The sequence below is a fragment of the Alligator mississippiensis genome, chromosome 9, assembly GCF_030867095.1.
Source record: "Alligator mississippiensis isolate rAllMis1 chromosome 9, rAllMis1, whole genome shotgun sequence".
In the NCBI taxonomy this organism is placed as follows: domain Eukaryota; kingdom Metazoa; phylum Chordata; order Crocodylia; family Alligatoridae; genus Alligator; species Alligator mississippiensis.
Window position 1 is genome coordinate 7,783,176 of NC_081832.1, and position 21,868 is coordinate 7,805,043.

Sequence of the window (21,868 nt, forward strand, 5' to 3'; positions counted from 1 at the left end):
GGAACCACCTAGCTGAAATTATGTGAAAATTACAGCATGTCCACACTAGGATTGTACATCAAATGTCTTTCTCCTTTATTCTGGTTCAGTGTAAAAATACATATTTTCTTAGCAGTAAGGACATAGCCTTGAAGTAAGTGGAGTTTCTCCAGATGTGTACAAATGCAAACTTCAAGTCAGAATTTGAACCATTCACATATGGAAGAGTTTATTTTGACTCATCAGGCAATGGGAATATAATGAATATTGCCACTCTACTTTTTTTTTGTTTCATTCATCCTTTAAGAGCCTTCCCTCATGTGAGTACATTATTGCTCTATGATCAAATGCTCTCCACAGTTATGACAGTTTCCACTGTGTATGTGAAAATCTGTATGCATGGGTGGAAAGCAAGTTTATGTCTTTACATGTGTAGTAAATGACCATGCAAAGCCAAACCACCTGAACTCAGCTCAAATGGAGGGATAATTCTTGTTTCCAAATTATGCCAAAGAAAAAGAGTATTAAGGAACAAAGAATTGATCTTTTTACTTCAGAGAAATAAAAAAATAGCATTACTTCAGGACAAGTTCTCACTCATGTTGAATAATATCTGTACTTACTCTACAAACAGGAGTATGAGCAAACAACCAGGTTAAGGTGGAGATAGCTAAATTTGTGAATGGGATTATATGATGTGGTTGCCTGAGATAAGAAAACTGAACTCCATAATGCTATGTCTTGTGTTCCTATTTTATGGGGACTATTTAGGAGGTAAAGTATTACTTGATCATATTCTTAAATGATGTAAACTGGCATAACATTAAAGTACTCCAAATTTTTAGAGCAGAGGAAAGCTAGAGTTGATATGTGTAAGGGTATCACAATGTAGCCCTTTATAATTGATCTTGAAGCGCTCTGTATTTACTCTGCATGATATGCTAGCATACTCTGTTAGAGTCGAACTGAGAAGTTGCTTGTTCTTCCTAATACCATGTTTACCATCCCTTAAAGTCACCAGTGATAGTGATGCTTTCAGGAGTGAGGCTGCAACAAAATCACTGACTGAGCTCATGCTATTCAATAGATGATTATTTATGGCATCTTTAGTGATAGATTTGAACTGGACCATGTACCTGCCTGTGGGACAAAAGGGAAAGAGGGAAACATTTCTCTGAACCTCTGTCAGGTACCTGTGTAAACTACCAGGTCCTTGGGTCAGGTATATTGGAGCTGCCTGCAGGTGCTTGCATCCCGGGTTATTCCTTTCCCAAACCAAATGGGAAAAGGGACAAGAGGGAACTTGAGACTGTGCAGAATCAAGGTTTTCCTCTTCCCCCTAACTTACTATCTAGGATAATTGAGCTGGCACAGAGTAGAGTTGTATATTGCTCATTATCAGGCAAGCATTTTTTATTATTGCCCTGGAGCAAAGGAGACACAGGGAGGGAATTGTGCCTTTGAGGGGTGTGGTATGGTTGTCAGTGTCTACTATTAGATAAGCTTTCACAGCTCTACTTGCTGCTGTGCCAGAAGACACAGTGTGTCCCTTTGTGTTCATCAGATGGCAAGGAATCTTGCATGTGTGTGCTTTGCAGCCTTCACTTACTTTCTGCGTCAGTACCAATTCTGTCAAAGGCCTCTCACTGTAGGCATTAATATCAGTACCAAATGATCTTTTCACCAGTTTTCCTCTTTTCTGCGTGAAATAAGTGGGGTGTTGGTATTATTTTACACAAAAAAAATGGCCCCTCTACACGTTACAGGTATTGTGCAATTAGCTGGAGACCAGCTACACATGCAAAGAACTAGGGCTGTGCGAAGCTTCAATCCCTGATTTGAGTCGGAGGAGATTTGGCCCAATTCAGTGGCCAAATATCCGAATCCGAATCAAATCAGAGGACACTTTAATCCCTTTGAATCGAATCAGGACCCTCACAATCGATTCAGAGATTCCGACTCTTCTGATGAAGATTCTTTTCATAGTGAGTTCCAGGGCATTACTTGTGAAAATATACAGCCTTGCTGAGGCTTTAGGAAAAGAGACACTTGCAAAAGCACAGCAGAAAATTAGCAGAAGTGCTTCTGGTCCACTTCCAGGTCTGCTGCTGAGCACACTGGGGAGCCCCCCCACACTTCTCCATGCACCCCAGCATCGCAGCACTCATGAGCCCCTGCTACCTAGAGGTATGTAGAAAAAACATTTAAAGCTGTGTCTATGTCCGAATCACTGATTCTGCAAATCAACGTCAAATCTTCAGATTCGGATTCAGCAGAATCAAATCAAGGACAGGGATCCGAATCAACAAATCAAATCACTGTCCCTGATTTGGGCCGAATCCAAATCGAATAAGGCCCGCTTTCCACACTCCTACAAAGTACCTATCACAAAATAAAAAGCTCTAACCACAGCTATAAAGTTAGACCTTGAAAACGTGTACTCGCTTTATAACTAGTTGCATTTGAGCTTTAATTTGCACATGTAGCAGGGTCTGTCCTGCATCTGGGAGCCCCAGCAGCTGACAGGGGTCCCAGCTGCAGGGGTGCACCATGCCTAGCTGGGGCTAGGAGTCCTGTAACTGAGGAGACTCTCAGCTCCAGCAGCTGCTACTCTGGGTCCCAGCAGTACAGGGACCCAGAGTCCTGCAGCTACAGATGCTGGGATCCAGCAGGGTCCCAGCAGCCAGGGGGAGTGACTGCCCCCAGGGTGCATGAAACCCACAGGACTCGGGGATGTGGCAGCTGCTATCTCCCAACCCTGGGGGTGCATGGGGTGCCCCCACAGCTTGGAGCTCCTCAACTAAGGGGTGTCCTAGCTATGGGAGCTTGCTTCTTGCCAGTGGAGTGGGAGCCTGGGATTGGGCTCCTCCTGCATGAGAAATAAGGCGTGATGGGATCTAATGTGTGATCCCACAGTTGCACCTCTTGCCATGCCTTTGTGGTACAGCAGGAGATACAATTGTGTGGATCATGTATTTCATCCTGTCACACCTTTTCCTGCACATGTAGAGGGGCCCATTGACCCAGTAATCATAGAATCATCAAAAATTAGGGTTTGAAGGGACCTCAGGGGGTCACCTAGTCCAACCCCCTGCTCAAAGCAGGACTATCCCCAACTACATCACCCCAGCCAAGGTGTTGTCTAGCCAGATCTTAAAAACTTCCAAGATGGAGAGTCTACAACTTCAGTGTTTTACTACCCTCCTAGTAAGAAACTTCTTCCTAATATTTAACTTAAACATCTCGTACTGCACCTTGAGACTATTGCTCCTTGTTCTGTCATCTGCCACCACTAAGAACAGCCTAGCTCCATCCTCTTTTGAACCACCCTTCAGGTAGTTGAAGACTGCTATTAAATCCCCACCTCAGTGTTTGCTTCTATAGACTAAATAAGTCCAGTTCCCTCACCCTCTCCTCATAAATCATGTGCTCAAGCCTCCTAACCATTTTTGTTGCCCTCCACTGTACTCTCTCCAATTTGTCCATCTTTTCTGTAATGAAAAAATCAAGTTGGTCAAGCATGACTTGCCCTTGGTGAATCCATGCCGACTGTTCCTAATAACCTTCTTCTCCTGCAAGTGCTTAGAAATGGATTCCTTGAGGATCTGGTCCATGATTTTTCCAGGGACTGAGGTGAGGCTGACTGGTCTGTAGTTCCCTGGATCCTTTTTTGTCCCTTTATTAAACATGGACACTATATTTGCCCTTTTTAATCACCTGGGACCTCTCCCGAGCACCATGAGTTTTCAAAGATCATCACCAGTGGCTCTGCAATCACATCAGCCAACTCCTTCAGCACCCTCAAGTGCATCCCATCCAGCCCCATGGACCTGTATATGTCCAGCTTTTCTAAAGAGTCCCTAACTTACTCTTCCACCACTGTTGGCTGCTTACCTCCTCCCCAAATTGTGCTGCCCAGTGCAGTAGGCTGGGAGCTGTCCTTGCCTGTGAAGATGGAGGTGAAAAAGGTATTGAGCACTTCAGCCTTTTCTGCAGCCTCTGTCACAAGGTTACCTCCACCATTCAGTAAGGGACCCACACTTTCCCTGATCCTCCACTTGTTACTGACTTAGTTGTAGAAACCTTTCTTGTTAACCTTCACGTCCCTTGCTAGCTGCACCTCCAATTGCACTTTGGCCTTCCTAACTTCATTCCTGCATGCCCAAGCAATGCTCTTATATCCTCCCAAGTTCTTTGTCCAGTTTTCCACTTCCTATAAGCTTACTTTCTGTGATTTAGTTTACTGAAGAATTCCCTGCTAAGCCAAGCTGGTCTCTGCCATACTTGCTAGTCTTCCTCAGCATCAGGACAGTTTGTTCCTGCACGCTCAATAAGGCTTCTTTCAAGTACAGCCAGCTCTCCTGAACTCCTCTCCCCCTGAGACTGGCCTCCTAGGGGATCCAGCCCATGAGTTCCCTAAGCGAGTCGAAGTCTGCTTGAAATCTAGGGTCTTTACTCTGCTGCTCTCCATCCTTCCTTTCCTCAGGATCCTGAACTCAATCATCTCATGGTTGCTGCTGCCCAAGTTGCCATCCACTACTACATTCCCCACCAATTCTTCCCTGTTTGTGAGCAGCAGGTCTAGAAGAGCATGGCTCCTAGTTGGCCGTTCCAGCACTTGCACCAGGAAGTTGTCCCTAGCACCCTCCAAAAATGTCCTGGATAGCATGAGCACCGCTGTATTGCCCTCCCAGCAGCTGTCAGGGTGATTGAAGTCCCCCATGAGAACCAGGGCCTGTATTCAGGAAACTTCCACTAGCTGTTTGAAGGAAGCCTCATCCACCACTTCTTCCTGGTCTGGTGGTCTATAGCAGACCCCCACCACGACATCACCCTTGTTGCTCTCCCCTCTGACCCTAACCCAGAGACTCTCAACAGGCCTATCTCTAGTTTCATACTGGAAGTCTGAGCAATCATACAGCTCTCTTACATAAAGTGCAACTCCTCCTCCTCTCCCATCTGTCCTTCCTAAACAGCTTATACCCATTCATGATAGTGCTCCAGTCACATGAGTTCCCACCAAGTCTCTGTTATTCCAGTTGGGTAATGGTGCCATGATTGTGCAAGGCCTTCCAAATCTTCCTCCTTGTTTCCCAGGCCCCATGCATTTGTGTACAGGTACCTAAGGTAACTAGTCGATTGCCCAGATTTCTCAGGAAGAAATGAGAACATCTCCCTTGATGCCCCCCTCCTGTTTGCTCTTCCTCCAGGTCACTCATTCCCCACTTACCTCAGGGCTTTGGTATCCATCCCCCAGTGAACCTAATTTAAAGCCCTTCTCACTAGGTTAGTGAGCCAGTCTGTGAAGATGCTCTTCCATCTCTTTGTCAGATGGATCCCATCTCTTCCTAGCAATCCTTCTTCTTGGAACATCATCCCCTGGTCAAAGAAGCCAAAGCCCTGCACAGCCAGGTATTGATCTACAGGATGCACCCACTCCTGGCCAGGTGCTTGACCAGAAGAATTGAAGAGCCCTCATCCCATTCACCCTTGCACCCAGAGCCCTGTAGTCACTTTTGATCTGCTCAGGTCTCTCCTGGCAGTATCATTGGTGCCCTCATGGATGAGAAGCATGGGGCTGGATGAGTCTTGGTAATCCTTCTGTGACGTCTTGGATATGGGTCCGGGCAAGCAGTGGACTTCCTGAGACAACAGGTCAGGTCAACAGATGTTTCCCTCCATCCCCTGCAGAAAGGAGTCTCCAACCACTACCACCCATTGCTGTTTCTTGGTGTCAGTGGTCTCGATCCTGCCCACCTTGGTGAGGCCTGGCCTATCCTCCTCCACCAATGGTGCTAGGGCTCTGTATCTATTCCCTAGATGAACTACTGGATGTAGAGATGAAGATTTCTGCTTGCTGCCAGAGATCACAAGCTTCCAGCTTCCACCCTCCTGAGAGTCCATGTCCTCTCCCTTCTGTAGCACTGCCTCCGGCAGTTCTTCCTCCGCAGTCCCAGAGGTCTCCTCCAGCACTGAATAAATTAACTTCTTGTGGCAGAGGATGCCTCAGAGCCTCACCACCTCCTCCTGTAACTCCCTTGCCTGTTCCCTGAGAGACAACACCAGGAGAGACCACTTGCATAGCAGGCACACCCTGGTCTGGCCATCCCTGGAAGGAACCTGCAAACCACAATCCCCACAATGCCAAACTCGGACCTGGGTGGAAGTATTGATGGTGAGCGGTCCTGCCTGGACAGAAACCTCACAGGTGCAAGCAGTGGCAGTGGCTCTGGCACTGCAATGCTCTCCAGCCATTTCCCTGGGTCTGTTAATCTCCCTTTTCTCTCTTACTGCCCTTCTTCCAAGCGCACCTTCCCTAGTGAACTTGCGTGGAAGCTGGCCTGTTTTCTGTTCCTGGGCCCCAAAGCGTTCCTCTTCCCCTGGGTCCTCACACCAAGCTAAAAGGCTCTCCCTTCAAAGAGGGGTGGGTGGGGAACTGACCTGCAAACTGACCGGGGAACTGCCTGCAAACCGCTTACCCTGTTTGCTGCTCCTGTTTGCTTGCTTCCTTGTCACTCAGGGACAGACAGCAATCACTCAGCAGTCAACAGTCACTCAGCTAGCAACACTCCCAGCTTCTCAGAGGGCACACCCCAAACACGCACAGCCCACCCAACAAACACTCAGCCAGCCAAAGGCACAGGTAGCCCTGGATCACTTTCCTTCCCTGGGCAGGATCTGGAGCCTGGTACCTGGCTTCTCTTTTAATGAAAGGAGCTCCTTCAAAATGTGGTAAGGGGACTTAAGCTGTAACATTCAGATGTGGATTTTGGGATGTGGGAATGTGGATAACTCCAACTCGAATGTTAAGGATATTTGTAACCCAAGTCGCAAACCCATCTGATTAAGCCACTCCTTCTTCCCTACTACCATGGTAGAGTGTTAGAAAGGATTTCCAAGAGTGCTATTATTGATTGGAGGTAATTTTTGCAGTGGTGCTGAGCTGCCAATTACAAGCTCCATTTCTGGCAGACAGCTGCCAAGTAAAACCTCCACACAAAGGAAACAGTTTGATTTCTCCCTCTCACTTTGCTTAACTGAGATTTGCCAGATACCATGACAGCTCATTTATTTGGCTGCTGACTGCTGCAAAGGGAATAGTATGAGTTATAAACATAGTGGCTGTGGTAGTAGCACCACTGAGCTGTCATGACATTACAGTGAAGACAGTGACTTGTTGGTTTCCCTACTGGCTCCTTTGGCCATGCTTGTAGTCCTCTTGTGCTTTGTGCTGTACAGTAGCTCAGGTAGCAGCCCTGTGCACTCCCTTTGTCATGGCTGATAGTAAAACTGACTCTTGTTTCTCCAGGGGATGGAGTATATCTTTTATTAGATCAACTAAATAGTTGCAAAAAAAATTCTTTACTTCAAAGCTTTCAGGCTCATGCACCATTCTTTAGGCAAAAAAGAATGCAGAGATTGTAATATTTTTCCCAGGAAGAAATGAAACTTCATATTGCGCAGGACAATAGACAGCCGTTATAGGTTCCCTGGAAATGTTCTTTTGCCTGTAGACCAACACGGCTAAAACCTGTATCCAAGGGATGGAGATACTAGTGCAGCATTTCTCAAATTAATTTTGATCATGTATCCCTTCATAACTATTTTTATACCGTTGTATATGCCTGTGATTCCATGCTATAGATAATAAAAATGTGATATGTATGTCACTACAACCACATACCACCTCTCCAGCAACATTAAATGAAAGATTCTTTCCTTTTTCTTCCTTTTTTCCTCTATTTATATTTCCACTTTCTGTTCTTCTGCCTTCCAGGTCCTTCCTTTGCATTACCTCTAGAAATTCATTGCATATTTCCAGAGTATGTGGATCCCACTTGGAGAAACGTAGTCTTCTTGTGCTACTGAGTTATCTCGGTGGTTGGTTGCCATATTTGTAATGGCAGCCAGCTTAGAAAGAGTTTAGGTGTTTTTTCAATATTTGCAGCTACACAAAGCATAACTAATGATCACTTTATCCCTGCATACCATCCTTTAAGTAAATAAATTTTACTAAAAATGGAGTAATTTGCCACCTTGCATGATTTGAATTTGAAATTTAATGAATGCGTTAAATACTGAGCTTCAGTGTCTTTCATTACTACCATCTATGGAAGTATTTTCTCTGTTGTTTCCGAAATGGAGTAGAAAAATATGTTACAAATTAAAAATGTATTGAAAAACTTAATTTAAACAACTCATCTAACAGTTGAAAATTTCCAAACAAGTTTTTGTCATAGTTCATACCAAGATCTGAGTGTCTTCCCAATTTTGTGTGTGCTGTTTTAATTAACTGAGTATTTTTCTTCATCATAAAAACACTTGTGAAGATTTATGTACATTTCAAGGATGACTTGCTTTTATTTTGAATCAAATATGTTCATTTATAAATTCAGTGTAGCTCTTTTTAAAAAAATCCAGCTATTAAATTCTGTATTCCTCAGTGAATAGACCATTTGTACCAGTGCCAATTCTGAGCTCTTTACTCAGATTTTATTCTGTAAAAAAAAAAATCCCTAGAATAGGAGTTTGCCTAATAAAGATCTTGAAATCTGTCCCATGATGGGTTACATTGTATAGGATACCAGGTTGAGTTGGTCAGATCACTGCATGTGCTGTTTTGAAAAACTAGTGTTTTGCCTACTGCAGTTTAGTCACATCATATCATCCATCTCATAAACTTACTGAGCTCCATCTCAACTCAGCTGGAAAAATGATGGCCACCTTGTACGTGTGAGTTAAGTGCAATACAGATGAAACTACGATTACATCCAGAACTTGGTATGAGCTATGGTAAAAGCTTGGGGAGGTGGTTAGCTGCATTAGTCTCAAGTCAGGTAGAAAGCAGGGCAAGGTGGCACCTTACAGCTTTTATACCCAACTACTACTCCAGCAGTCAGCTGTGTATTTATGAAATGACCCAGCTCGGGTCTGAGGTGGGCTGATGCTAGGACACGGCTGATGCTAGGACACAGCTGCTGCCATCTCTGCTGTTTCTCCCTATCACCTGGCCCTGGCACAAGCAAAGCCCCTGGTCACCAAACACCACCAAAACCTACACAGGTCTACAGACCAGATCCAGTAGCTCGGCACACTGGTTTCAGCCTGTGGGCCACAGGTTGCTGACCTCAGATGCTACCTGCCATACCTGACCACATATATTGTTACCTACAAAAGCCTGTCTGAACCAGTTAGTCTCTAAGGTAGAGATTGGGATAGTCTGTAACATAGTAAAACCTTGAGGATATATGCAGATGGTGCATTTAGATGGACTTAACTAGGGGTAGATCAATCTAAATGCCATCTGTGCAGACATTCAAGGGGCTTAAATTGAGCTGAAAACAGTGGGCCCAATCTAAATTGGATCATCCAAGTAAATGAAAGACTTAGAAGTGTGGGTGAATCCAGCTAATGGACCCAATGCAATGCCAGTGCTAGGGTAGGCACAGCAGGGACCCAGTCAGCTGTATGGAGGGGGGTGAGGGCAGGGGGCAGCCCGGCCCCAGTCCAACCATGAGGGGGAAGGGGGCTTGGTCCAGCTGCAACCTGGCCCTACCAGAGGGGAGGGAACATGACCCAGCCCTGATCCAGCTCCATGGGGAGGACATGGCTTGGCCCCAAACCAGTGAGGCAGGTGGAGGGGAGTGGCCTAGCCCCAATCCAGCCATGCAGGGGGAGGGTTGTGGCTCAGCTCCGACCCTCCATATGGGGCTTGGGATTTTGGCAGCAGAGAGGGGTGGCAAAATTAACTGCTACTGCTCCCCCTCTTTCCCCCTCCCCACCAAATTTCCCAACCCTTCAGGAGCCCCACAGGCCCTGCAGTATGCATTTGGCCCACAGGCCACAGGTTGAGCACCCCTGATTTAAAGTAAGCTGTGTGATTCTAGACCAGGTGCAGTGAACATTTGTACACACCCCAAGAGAGAGCTTTTTGGCCAAGTGTTGGCAGAAAGAGACATAAAGTAGTGATGTGATTTTTTTTCTGTAAAAAAAGGGTGGTAGAGACATTATCTTTTTTGTCCAGTTCTTGGAACTGATCTTAAATGGACTAAAAGCTCAATATTTAAGCAAACAGTGTCATCTATTAAAAAGTTACCTTTGTGATGATAATATTTGATGTTTAAGACAGTTGTGCTGTTTCTTAGTTTGATATTTGAATCCTAAAAACGTCTCCCTCAGAACTTTAAAAAAAAATTGTAATTATAGCTATTTAAAATATTTTCTCAATGAAAATGTTTTAAAGTTTTTGCAGATTAACTTTAAAAGCTGGAGTTACATAATAAACTAGAACAATAAAATTAAATATTTTACGTTTTTCTCTTGTCCAGGATGCAAATACTTGTAGAACAAGAAGGCAATTTAATTGTTCATTTTGGAGTATTAAAACCTTATTGAATATGATCCAGACTTTGAAGAAACAGTCACATTACAAAACTGCCACAAAGCTTGCCCTGCTCCGGGGATAATAGTCTTAAATCTCACCGTACGTTTGTTTTGTAGAGCCTTCAAGGGTTTGATAATCAAGGGTTATAGAACTAGTAAACTTGAAATTGCTGTATCGAGTCCCACAATCATTTGTGCCCACAATCATTTCCATATGATGATTTTTCCATGACAAATCAAATGAATCTACATAACCAAAACCAGCACCACAAAGGGCCTTACTGGCAGTGATCTCAGCCAAAAGGCCATGCCTGACTGAATTATGAAAGAGAAATTATATTCTTACATATGAAGTGAGACACTTTGGTGGAGCAGTGTGGAGACTCTTGTAGTGAGTAAACTGTGGCTTGTTGCCTGGGCAGAGGATTTCTAGTGTCAGTCTGTTATCATGCACAGGAACCACAGTTCACTGTTTGGGGGATGTGTCTCTGACTTGGGGGTAAAAAACAGATACTAGATTTGCTAGATTTATTTTGGTATCTGATTTTTTTAATTTTTGGCCTAGTCCCAGGAAAGGTGCTTTCTGGTACCTGCTCGCTTTAAATCTAAAAAACTCCCAGTTCACATAGTGCTGCATGAGGCACATGGCTCGCTGAATAGTAAAGCCAAATCCTATCTCCTACCATCCGGAAGGCTGCATACATGTACCTAGGAGCAGGGTCTGGTCTGTTACCTGCTTTTTATTCAGCATTAGACTGGTTTATTTGTGTGATAGTAAGTGCTAAAGACACTCTGACTTTCATAGGTACTAAGCTCAGCTGGAATAGTGATGGCTACCCTGCAAGTTGAACCTTTTAGCTTTTGTTTTTAATTAAGTCACAGTTAGGCTGCCCAAAGGGATGGTCAAATGCTGAAAATGGCGTGGCATATTTCTCTGGAAGAGAAGTGGAATGGATGCACAATACATAGTATTTACTCCAGAACAGAAATGCTGTTCTCCAGTACTGTGTTCTCTAAGGAAGTCAGAAGTAAAATGACGCCAGAGACATTTACCCTGCTGTATGTGTTGTATGTCCTCAATCCATGTCAACTGAACCCTTTGGTAACCGTTTCCTCAAGCAAGCAGGGTTCCCCCCATTTGCAAGTAGGTTTGCAAGCTGGTTCCCCCCATTGTCTAGTGGCCAAGAGCTGCAATAGTGCTTGCTTCAGGCAGCCAGTCTGGGATAGCTGGTCATGTGTCCACTCCTTACTGCAAGGTAGATTTATTGCAGAATAAAATCCAGAGTAAATTACGTGGTAGCACTTGAGCTGCATGCTATAGCCTATATCTTTAGAACACTTCACAACGACTAAATATATCTAAATATATTTCATATGTCCTTTGTTCAGTTTCTTTAGCTAGCACTTCAGTTCATGGCTTCATGCAATTAGGATGGTGACTCTTAGTATCTGTTTAAAAAGAGGGTATAGATAGTCTCAGAATATGATCTAGGTGTAACCAGTACCTGCTTGAGTGTGTAGCAAGCCAGAAACAATCTCTCCAAGAGTTGTGAACTCCTCTATTCATCTCAGTTCTGCTGTTCCATCCTCCTGCCCAGGTATCTACACCCTCTTTCAGCTCAAAGCTACTGCATGTGTGGTCTTCACTACAGCCTGCCATCTCTGGTGGTACAGAGCAATGTTTCTCAACCTGTGGGTTGTGGCCCAAAAGTGGGTTGCAAGAATATATGGAAGGGTTGCAACAAACTTTAAAAATGGACAAACTTTCAAAATGGATTTTCGTTTGAAGGAGAAAAATGTGGGGAAACGGTGGCTTTTCCCTTGCAGGATGGCAGAGCTCCAGCCTCCAAGGGGCTGCCTGAGGCTGCTTGTGGCCCTCCCTGCCCCACAGGGGGGTGGCAGCCGTTCGGGAGTGAGGAGCACAGGGTCAGGACTGGCCATCGTTGTTTACAAATGGGTCCTGGTACAAAAACAGTTGAGAACCACTGGTATAGAGCACCTCATACAAAGCTCTTTTCTCTGGTGGGTGGGGACCGAGACCTTTATCCTCAAACCAGACACAGGCTACCTGTAGACTAGAAGTGGTGGTCAATGGAAATAGAAAGAGTCCTGCCTGTCAAGAGAGAAGCAGTGCCAGTTCCTCCAGGAGACATCTCTTGCATCTTTTACTCCTCCAAGAAAGAGTAGAGCAATGAATAGGGAGAGAGCTGAGGCAGAGGGAGAGCCTTGGGGATGCCCAGGGCCCCACGTTGCCTAAGTCTGCCTTTGTAGTAGATAAAAATGGAGCGAGAGAGAGTGTGCCACTTCCCTGGCCTTCCATCCTGGTTTTACTCCACTGATCTAATTAGTCCAAGGTAGATGAGGATTTTCTTTCAAGAGTGGAGTTGTATGCCACTGTCTAAAAGCAGCTTTCACTCCCCTTTGCATCATAACTCAGCACTGAGTCCCTCTTAAGTCTTTTTTTCTCCCTCCCCCCATCCATAGGTAGAGCCCAGCCCTTTAGTCCTGTGGGAGTTTTGCCCACCTGGATATAAATTGATAAAGGGCCCTCAGGATATGGTCCGTGTGTTTTCCCTTTAGTATGATTTACCTTGCGAATAGGTTTGTATAAGGAAAAGTTTTGTGTATAAGAATGCAAACTCCTAGGTTCAGCCTGGCACATAATTTGCAGCACCTTTAAAAATACAGCTTGACCCTTAGCTGACCCATGGCATGATAAATTGACACCAGAAGGTGCCCTATACTGCCTTCATTCCTGTGAAGTTAACACACTTCCCTTCTGTGGTGGATGCAGTGAAACAAAATACAGATTAAGAAAGCATGTTAATGCTTTTATCTCTTCTGGGAGCTGTGCATCTATCTTAGTTTGTACATGGCTTCAGGAGGCATTGTTGGTTTTGTGCCTTGCTTAGTTTGATTTTCATCCCTGGCTTGCACTCCCTTGGGTCCCCAAGCTATTCCTTTCACAGTCCTTTCAGCAAAACTGAGCCCAGGATCAGGTCGCTGCCTTTTCCACGGGTTTGCTGCACTTAGTGACCAAAGGCCAGATCCCCACCCCCCCCCAAAAAAAAGAAGGGGGGGGACGACACACGACTTGGTTTCTAAAACGGGAAGATTTCAAGTACCTACGTCCAAAATTGTGATCTAAAACACAGCCGTCAATGGCTGCCTGTCCCTGGAGGTACATCATCTGACTTGGCACCTGAAAGTCCCCTAGGTGCTCACGGTTCTGCCTTCCTGCATACCCACACTATCCCAGTCTCAGGACCTACATCCTACCTATGCCCCACTAGTAGAAACTAGATGGACATGCATCTAAAATCTTTGAGGAGCTTTTAGTAGGTTTGCTTTGGCCACCCCTAATGCACACCAACAGCTTCAAGTTCAGCACAAAGCAGATGCCTACTTCTGTTCAAAACACTGGAGAAGGAGGTGATGGAACTGAATTCTCCCCTTCCAAATAGGTGTCATAATCACTAAGCTGCCTCTTGATGGCTCCACTCTGGCCCAAGAGAAAGCCTGCCCTCAGGAATGGGTGCTGAGGTCTGGATTCGGATCTGGACAGAGGTGCCTGCCTCTCAGCCGTGACCCAAATGCCTAGACTCTGGCAGTCAGTGTGCTAGAGGCAACATCTTTTATTAGACCAGACAGTTGGTCTAATAAAAGATATCACCCTCTAGCACACAGACTGCTTGTATTTTTAGACCAACACAGCTACGACCTTTACCCCTAAACTCTGGCAGGGCAGGAGTTTAGATATTACCCCTCTGCTTAGTGTTTCCTGTTGGCTTGTTCTAGACAGCTTCCTGCTCGAAATGCAGGGCTTTTGGATCACCCTTCTGAACCACCTAATTCTCTGCACGCACTGTATTGGGAGCATAGATGCTGGATGTCAGGATCCATTCTGATGGCCAGGCATCTAAATATGAGGCATTGCAGTACCTAACTTATAAGCACCTAATGTTTTTGGATGTAGCTGCAGGTCCCTTCTCTAACTATTGCTCTTGTTGGCAGTACATTCAGGGGCCTGATATCCTTATTCCTGCCTCCAAAAGCCTGAGAGGGATCCATATGGCCCCAAACTTCCTTCAAGCTCTTCAGTACATGGCCAGTTGACCCTTCCCACACTTTTTGGGCTGGATAATTAGGCCCACTCCTCTCTCTGGCAGGTTGTGCACCTAGTACCCCTTTTCCCTGTTAAGACTAAATTAGGCTTCTAGGCCCTTACCAGAAAAATACAAATAAAGACAATTCAGGATAAGATCATACACTGGTCAGTCCCCAGTGCTGCATGGATTGTGCAAAGGGCTTAGCTAGATCCTTGCTTAAACTAAGAGGCCACTCGCTGTGAAGTACTCAGGAGTTTGTTGGATTAAACCTTTAAACTGTTGCTCATTGTGTAAGGGAACCATCACTTCTTTGTCGAATGCAGCACTAAGCATTTACTAATGTAAAACAGACACTGGAAATCTAAGAGAACTGTGAAACAAGTTATTTTAACTTATTTCCATCTCCTTCACACACACATGCATGCACAAAACCCAAGAACTGTTCCCATCAGATAAAAAGCAAGCTAAATTTCATGATTCAAAACTAACCGTATACCGTAGTCCCAGGGCTGTTTCACATCAGACCATATGCAACCTCATAACTATAAAACTTCAGCAAGAAGCTAACAACTTTTAGATACAGTAAACAAGAGGTAACACTATAAAAAGCAGATGAAATAAATTAGACCTAAGACATCAAACTGAGCTTATGATTTTCTGTTGGTTTTTGTTTTCTTTTTCCTTCCATTGCTTATTGCATTTTAGTACAAGTGAGAAGTTGTGCTGTCTGTGAGATCTTTATTGCTGACTAGTATCCATTTTATTGTAAACCAACTACTGCAAAATCTCACTCATTTTATGTAAACTTCAACTCTGAAGTAGAAATTGCAGAACCTGTTATTAACAGTCATAAAATAAAGAATTATTTCTTGGTCAGTACTGGGTGGAATTTTACAAATGGGTTGATAAATGGAATGTGTTGGATTTTCTTGCATGGCTCTGCCATTTGCACTGGAAAAACCAACTCCATGTGAAGTGCTTCCTAGATATGTTGAATACAGAGATCATCTTGCAGCACATTAAGCTTTCTCAGTAAAAACGATGGATAATGGGTACCCAAACGTCATAATCATGGACATTCTTCACGTTTGTATCTGAGTACCATGAAGATAAATCGAGTGAGTCAACACTAAGAAAAACCTATACTACAAAATGAGATAAGTCCTCAGTACTGCTCACTGGTATTCCCTTCCTTGCTCAGTTACTTCAGGAGTCAGAGCTTAGTTACTTCTGGTGCAAGTGAAAAGAGTGGGAAAATGTCACTTGTCCAAGTGTTATACACTAGTGTGAATAAGCAATCCTGTGTAAGCAAATGACTTCAAAGCTTTCTAGGGACACTGGACATAAAATACCCCATGTGCACTGACTGGGAGTTGGAGGCTAAATTTTTGAAGGCATGTACAGAGCAACTTAAGTGCCAAACTTCCATTGATTTCAGGAGTTTGGCCCAGTGAGTCAAGGCATTAGGCACCTGCTTGCACCCTTAGTCCCTGGATACCTTTAAAAAGGTGGCTTGAGTGTCAAGCTCCCATTGAAAACCCGAGTCTGTGGTATAACTGCTTTCCACATCATAGTCCCATTTTCTTGTGGTTTGCTACCAAGCTGTGCAGTGCTAGTTTAGTGTAGTCTAGTTTAGTTTGTCTACAACACTTCAAAGGACTGATAGGCTGATGACTTCAACCAGTCGCAGATTCACAGAAGTTTAGGGCTGGAAAGGACCTCGTGAAATCATCAGGTCCAGCCCCCCTGCTCTGGGCTGGAAAGACTGCTGGGGTCTAATAGTTTAAATTTAAAATGTTGATTTTAACCTTGACGATCAGTTTCTTTTTTTGTACTTACCTTTTCACTTCCTTGCTTGCTTTCTAATTTTGTTTTCAGTCTTTAGGAAATGTCTTGATATCCTGGTACATTTTTAAAGTGACTTTGCCAATTGTTTGTTAAAAATATTCTTGTAGTTTATAAACCAAATGGCAGCAAATCAAAATGAGTGATAGGAGAAAAAAACCATGTATTGTTTTAATAAGTTTAGCTGAACACAATACAAAGAGTAAGGGAAACAAAGAGTAATGCTTTAAGTCAGCAGGGGACAACATTTTGGCAGGCATGGAATAAATTAGCCCTGCACTTTTCCCAAGTGCCACTCCAGTCCCCTTCCCTTGCCTTATCTGCTGCTCTACTTTCTGCTCCCTACACTGTATTCCCTGCCCAACCTCCTGCTCTGCTTTCTGCTTCCTGCCTGTTACTCGCTGCCTCATCTGCTGCTCTTTCTGTTTCCTGTCTTATTTGCTGCTATGCTATCTGTCCTCCCCACCAATCTGCTCCCTGCTATGCACAGAGCTGCCGGTGGCACTTGTTCAGCAGGCTGCCCCCCACCCCCACCCCTGTAATTTCTGCTGCTAGTGAAGCCCATTCCAACTTCTGGTACATGAAATGAGAGCTGGAACAGACTTTTAAAGAACAGACTTGCAAAATCCAGAAGCAGCTATTAGTAAATGGTAACTTGATGTTCATTGAAATGGTATTTATAATACCATAACTCATTCATTCTGACATTTATATAAAACCACCCATTTCCTAGTTTTTTTAAGTGCTGGAACTTTAAAGTATCTAAGTGGCAGCTTCTGTCTGATCCTAAATACAGTGATGAGAAGATGTTATTTCTGAGTGATAGAACAAAAAACCCCAGGTAAACTATAAAAGTGACTCATTTGGACTTATAGTTAAAGAGCAACACCCTTAGCTCTTGTAACTTGTTGCAACTTACCCTGTCAAAGTCCTACTGAACCAATTTGAGTCAGTTAATTATGTCCATAAGTACTGGTCAGATGATTGTGCATTAAAAGGTTGTTTTGAAACCCAACAGTGTGTTTACTTATACATATCCACTACTACCATTGGATCTAAGAACCTCTCATCTTTAATGGTGGGAAAAGTACTACTTTTCCCAATTTACAAGGCACAGGAAGATAAAGAACTATATTTTTAAAAGATCTTAGATTCATAGATTCATAGATGTTAGGGCCGGAAGGGACCTCAATAGATCATCAAGTCCAACCCCCTGCATAGGCAGGAAAGAGTGCTGGGTCTAGATGACCCCAGCTAGGTGCTTATCTAATCTCCTCTTGAAGACCCCCAGGGTAGGGGAGAGCACCACCTCCCTTGGGAGCCCGTTCCAGACCTTGGCCACTCGAACTGTGAAGAAGTTCTTCCTAATGTCCAATCTAAATCTGCTCTCTGCTAGCTTGTGGCCGTTATTTCTTGTAACCCCCAGGGGTGCCTTGGTGAATAAATACTCACCAATTCCCTTCTGTGCCCCCGTGATGAACTTATAGGCAGCCACAAGGTCGTCTCTCAACCTTCTCTTGCAGAGGCTGAAAAGGTCCAGTTTCTCTAGTCTCTCCTCGTAGGGCTTGGTCTGCAGGCCCTTAACCATACGAGTGGCCCTTCTCTGGACCCTCTCCAGGTTATCCGCAGCCCTCTTGAATTGTGGCGCCCAGAATTGCATGCAGTACTCCAACTGCGGTCTGACCAGCGCCCGATAGAGGGGAAGTATTACCTCCTTGGACCTATTCGTCATGCATCTGCTGATGCACGATAAAGTGCCATTGGCTTTTCTGATGGCTTCGTCACACTGCCGACTCATGTTCATCTTGGAGCCCACTAGGACTCCGAGATCCCTTTCCACTTCCATGCCACCCAGCAGGTCATTCCCTAGGCTGTAGGTGTGCTGGACATTTTTTCTCCCTAGGTGCAGCACTTTGCATTTCTCCTTGTTGAACTGCATTCTGTTGTTTTCTGCCCACTTGTTTAACCTGTCCAGGTCTGCTTGCAGCTGTTCCCTGCCCTCCGGTGTGTCCACTTCTCCCCATAGCTTTGTGTCATCTGCAAACTTGGACAGAGTACATTTCACTCCCTCGTCCAAGTCGCTGATGAAGACATTAAAGAGTATCGGTCCAAGGACCGAGCCCTGCGGGACCCCACTGCCCACACCCTTCCAGGTCGAGACCGACCCATCCACCACGACTCTCTGGGTGCGACCCTCCAGCCAATTCGCCACCCACCGGACCGTGCAGTCATCCAAGTCACAGCCTCTTAACTTGTTCACCAGTATGGGGTGGGATACCGTATCGAAGGCCTTCCTTAAGACGCCTAAAGAAGCAGATAGGTGTATATCATGGTTTTTTAAAGTTTCCATGTGCTTAGCTAGTTTCGACACCTGACTGTGACTTGCCTAAAGCCATAAGGGAAGTCTTCTCACTTCTTATTGCACAGTAGGAAGGCTAGCACCCGTTCCAAATAACACCAAGCCTATACCCCCAGCCAGGCAGGCAGGCAGGCAAGCCTGGCTTCACAGAACAGCTGGAGATGTTCTCTGACATCTCTAAACCAACGAGACTGGATGCCAGGGAGGCTATGAAATGGTGTGATGGAGTGATAGATCACTCTAGATAAACCCTGTTTGTATGCTCTTCTTCTAAAGCATCCACTGCTGCCACTATCAGAGACCAGATACAGAGCTAGAATGGACTGTAGGTCTGACTTCATATGGTATGTCTTGTTCTTATGTTCACAGCACACACATACTAGGTTTAAGACTTTTGCCTGTGGGAGGTAGTGGGGATTGGATTAAAACTCAGGTGTAAACCTAGGCAGTGACTGCAGCAAAGTTGTGTCCTACAGCACATCAGGGAGTGACGTGCCACATCTGGGTCTCATCTAAACATTGTTCCAATTTTCCTCTCTTGAGACCTTCCAAGTCCTGCTGCTGTCCTCCAGCCTGGGTCACTCAGGACAAGCTACAAAGATCCCTTTGGAATGTAAATCTAGGATCTTCTCTTTTGTGCATTGCAAAGCCTGCTTGGAAAGCTTGGGAACCAAGAGATCAAAAAATAACTTTTAAATAAAGTCCAGCAAGACATAATGTAAGCAAGCAAGGTCAATACTCCTTGTTTAAATTGCCTAATGTTTTGTAAATCTTTTAATCCTGAAAGATTTCTCTGTACTGTAAAGCTGCCCAGAACAGGTTGGAAGCCTATAATTTCTTCATAAAACAACAGTAACAAAACAGGCATATTTTTGGTTTTTAAAAATTTGCTTGATTCCTGTTGCACCACATTCCAAGCTGGGGATTGACAGGAGTCAAACTTGTTCCTTTTTCAGGATAGCCTTCTTCTATATTTTCATTATCTTAGTCCTGTTGTGTTTTGCTTATATCAAGGTACTTTTAAACATTTCATTTTTCTAGGGTTTACAGCAGGGGTGGGCAAAATGCCACATCCAGCTAGCAGCTGGACTCCATTTCCCAGCAGCTCCTGCTCACATTGCTGCAGCCAATTTCCATGGAGACCCCAGCAGCGGGTGCACCATGACAGTGGGGGGCCAGGAAGACTGGCCCCAGCAGTGCTGGCAGGGCATGCGCTGACAGGGGAACTGCTCCAAGCCCAGGGCTGGGATCTTGCAGTGGTCTGGAGCTGGGGCAGAGCTGCAATCTGCTGCCCACATGCCCCAGGCATCCCCTAATAACATTTGCTATTTTTGGACTATGGTATTTTTGGACTACTATTTTCTCCATATATGTATTGGATGCATTTCAATCCTGGGCAGCAGCAACCCTGACTTTTTCAGTCCCAGCCATGAATCAAGCAAGTTGTGTGGTATTTTAGGGACGTGCTGGAATCACTGTATTTTGTGAGACATAGTCAGATGATACTTCCCTGGTCCTTCTGTTTTGTCTGTCTACACTAAATTATCAGGGCCCGTGGGCCATATATTCAGTTTGGGGGGGTTGTTGTGGGCCAGTAAGCACCCTTCTTCCCCTCTCCTCCTGCCTGGCAACAGTTTGGAGCACACATACCCTGCGGCTCCTCCCCACTACTGCCACCAGCACCCAGCAGCACCTGGGCACACAGCCCTGGCCTGCACCATTACCGTTCCTGTTCCAGACTCACCACAGCCCCAGCGGACTGGCTCTGGACCAGCCAGGACCATGGGGCTGGGCTGGTGGCAGCAGCAGCTAGAAGGGGCCGCTGCTCCCTGGGCCGCCCTGAAATGGAGTCCAGCTGCCCCAGCCCCATTGTGCACCGGTGGCAGCAGGATGCGACATGGGCCAGACAGCGACTGGGCCAGGCAGCACTGAGGGACCTGCTGCAAGCCAGACAAAGTCTCTCCACGGGCCAGATCTGGCCCGTAGGCCATATTTTGCCCACCCCTGGTCTACACCCTACATCTCTCTCTTGGGACTCCTCATATACTTACAGAGCTCTTTGGAGCACACAGCTATGCAGCACATAGCACTACAGGACTTCTTTGTGTTAACATGCCACAAATAGCAATAAATGTCTATTGATGAATAAGAACTAATGGAATATGATAGCTCTGCTGGCTGAGTTTGCCTCCAGAATTTCTATGGTGTCACAAGGAATATCTCTATTTAGTGGTAGGACCTAGATTGTCACTTTTTACAAGGGGAAGCTCTGTAACTCTACTCTTAAGAAGTGATGCTCAGGCTTCAAGACCACTCTTTCACTCTCTGATATCTCTTATTAGACCAAATGTACAAAAAAATCTTTCTCCTCACATATTTCCTGAACCGTGATGGCTACAACACCCCAACCCTACTCCGGTAGTAAAAGCATGCAGGACTGGGGGAAGGTGGAAATCAGTGTTGAGATGCAAAATATAAGCTATACCAGCACTGACTTGGGAGAAAATGGAGGGAATCCAAAATATGCTGAAAATAGTATTAGAGAGAGCCTGTTAATTGTAATGTCATTCATAAGGTCTTCATCATTTCAGACAGCATAAAAATATAGTGCCTGATCCTGGAATCAGTGGAAAATCTAGGTGTTCATATAGAATTCAGAGTCTGGAACCAGTTTGGATCAACTGTTTCTGCATTTGTCAAACAATCCTAATAAGACTAGTCTGGTTTACACCAAGTTATCCACGTAGCTGAGGAAGGGTTAAGATTAAAATATAACTTTTTAATGCAAGGTTATATCAAAGATCTTTTATTGTAATTTTGATTTACTTAATTCTCAGGCTGTTAGGAAAGCTACTTTGAAGATGGCTTGTTCTCATATAGCCTAGCCATATTATTCCAAAAAAAAAGATTAGTGGTTATAAACAAACATTAATTTACCTTCATCACAAAAGGTTGGTTATTTAAAAAAAAATATACAGTCCCTTTGTTACCTTATTTAAAAATACCCTCAAAAAGTAGTACATTAAGTATTTTTACACAATAAATAATCTACTTCTCTATAAATGTACAAAATTATGCCAAGTAAGTAACTGATACAAATGTGATAACTGAAAGATATATTCACTTTTATAACTATAATAATTTATTTATGAAATATATCTATATATATATATATATATAAAAATATATATAA